This window comes from Geospiza fortis, unplaced genomic scaffold (genome assembly GCF_000277835.1).
Source record: "Geospiza fortis unplaced genomic scaffold, GeoFor_1.0 scaffold171, whole genome shotgun sequence".
In the NCBI taxonomy this organism is placed as follows: Eukaryota; Metazoa; Chordata; class Aves; order Passeriformes; family Thraupidae; genus Geospiza; species Geospiza fortis.
In genome coordinates, this window is record NW_005054313.1 from 10194289 (window position 1) to 10196681 (window position 2393).

Here is a 2393-nt window from a genome sequence, read left to right on the forward strand (position 1 = left end):
GGGAAAGAGGAGGAGCTCTGTGAAAGCCAAGCTGTGCTGAGCTGGATCCCGGCTGGTCGACTCTGGTGACGCCTTAAAGAAAACAACAACAACAACAAAAAAAGGATGTGAAGTTCTGGAGGGGTTTGCCTTCTGGAAGAAATGCTGTGTATTTAAAAAGAAAAAAATGGAATAATCGTAAAATGAAATGAAAAAAAACCCAAACAAACAAAAAAAAAAAGGAGGAGGAGGAGAAGGAAGTGAATTGTTCCTGCAAAGCTGTTTTCATTCTTTCCTGCTGTGGGATGAAGGAGTGTGCAGGACCATGGTGTCTGTCCCCTGCTGCTGCCCAGCCCTGGCTGGCACATGGTACAAATAAGGCTGGTTTGGAGCTTTGAGATGTGTTTCGGGTCCTTCTGGTTGAGTATTCCCAGCAAGGACATCCTGGTGGGAACAGCACCCCTTGATTGTGTAGAAATCCCTTGTGTCTAGGGAAAATCTCGTTTGGTTCCCATGTTGGTTTTGACTGCCCCATCACTGTTGTGTGTTCTGGAAGGCAGTTGTAGCTCCCTCTCCTTCCCAGCCCGTCCAGCCCCTCACAGAGAGGGCTTTTCCCTGTTTGGAGAGCTTGTGTCAGGAGCCAGAGGCTCCCACATGCTCTGGGAGCACTGATGTCCTTCCTCAGCTAGGCCTTACTGCCTCTGTACTGTTGGCTTTTCTTTGTTTGCTTCATGGCCGAAGCACGGCTCTGTGGGGTGGAGGCCGGGTATGGAAAAGAACTTTTCCAGCATCCTTGTGGGGTCTGGGGTTGTTTTCTTTGGTTCTTTCTCCGTGCTGGCCCAGCAAGTGGCTGGTCCAGGGCTGGGGGAGTGGAGCAGGGCAGGGCAGGGTTGCTCTGGGGTTGTTGAGTGCTGGGTGCTGCAGGTGAGGTTCGGGGTAAGCTCTCCTGTCCTTCCAGCATCCCTGCTACATTTGGTATGGTTTGGGAAGTAGCTCATGGATCTGTTCACTCCCCTTGGAATCAAAAGCTTGTGTGTGGGGTGGGCTTGGCCTGAGCAGGGGTTTGGCTCCTGTCTGCTGGCAGGAGAGGGTGTGGTGGGAGCTGCTGTGCTCCTGGGTGGGATTCCCATCAGAAATCTGCTCTACTGTCCCGTGCCTGGCCAGAAACATTGAGTTATCCTTTCCTGTGTTCCTTTTATTGTCCTGGGTGCAGTGCCTGGAGCAGGGACGAGCTGAGGAGCCACCAGCTCGCTGGCTTTGGCAATCAGCTTGGGCACCCACCCACCCTGCTGGCTCTGTGTGCCCCCAGAGCCGAGCCAGGGAGCTGGGAATGTGGGCAGTGCTCGGAGCTCTGCTGCTCCTCTCACCCATCCCCAGGGCTCCTCCAGGCCCCTCCAGCTAGCCCAGCCCTGCCCTGGCACCAGGGAGAGCTCTGGGTGCTGCCTCTGTCCAGGGGAGCTGGATCCCTTGGGAGGCTGAAGCACAGGGACCAGTCCAGAGTGGGATCAGTCCAGAGTGGGACCAGCCCAGTGTGGTCCAGTCCCACTGACCAGCCCCACAGACCTGCTTGTGCCCCGAGCTGGGGCTTTAGTCAGGCACTCATCTTTCCTTTCCTCTGTTGGAACCACGCCAGGACTGCCAGAGGAGGAGGGAAGAGCTTTCCCTGTATGGAAAGAAGGAATTACTGGGTCTGGCCTGGGAGTGTGGAGGGCCCAGGAGGCTGCTGAGCCCCGGGCTCACGCCGAGGTCTGGCCCCTGCACATTGCCATATCTACCTCAGCAGGACCAGAGGCTGTGCCCTGGCTGGGCAGCCCTGGTTCCCCTCAGCTGCTCTGGGACACTGCTGGCCTGGGGGGCTCTGCCCTCCATCCTGGGCACAGGGCCACGTGTGCCCCACGCTTCAGCCCCAGCTGCAGTGGCACCGACCAGGCTGTGCTTCTGACTGGGACAGGACAGCAGTGTGCTGGGTACTCACAACACAAACACAAGGTTTCCCTCTGCCTTTTTTGGTTTTTTTGGCTGTTTCCTTGGCTCTTCACCCGGGAGCAGCAGCAGGTTAAAAAAAGGTTGTTGCTGTAGTCAGTGTTAGCTTTAGTCCCCTTCCTTTCACTCTCTTTGCTCAAGACACTCAGTAGGAGACTTGCTGTTTCAATTTCTGCTTTCTGCAGGTTTTTCCTGCCCTTTCTGGGTTTGGCTGTTGAACTGTAGCTCGTACACACGGAGCAGGAGCAGGAGCAGGGCAGGGCTAGTCCAGGGTGTGGCTGCCCTGCCTGAAGGCACTGGGGCAGGTGATGGTGGTTTAGGAGGGATGGAGCTCTGGGAAGCACCAAGGCCCTGGTTCTTGCCAGCCTTGAAATGCTTCCCCTTGTTGAACTGTAAAAATAAAGTCAACAGTGTTGCACAACAGGGGGCTT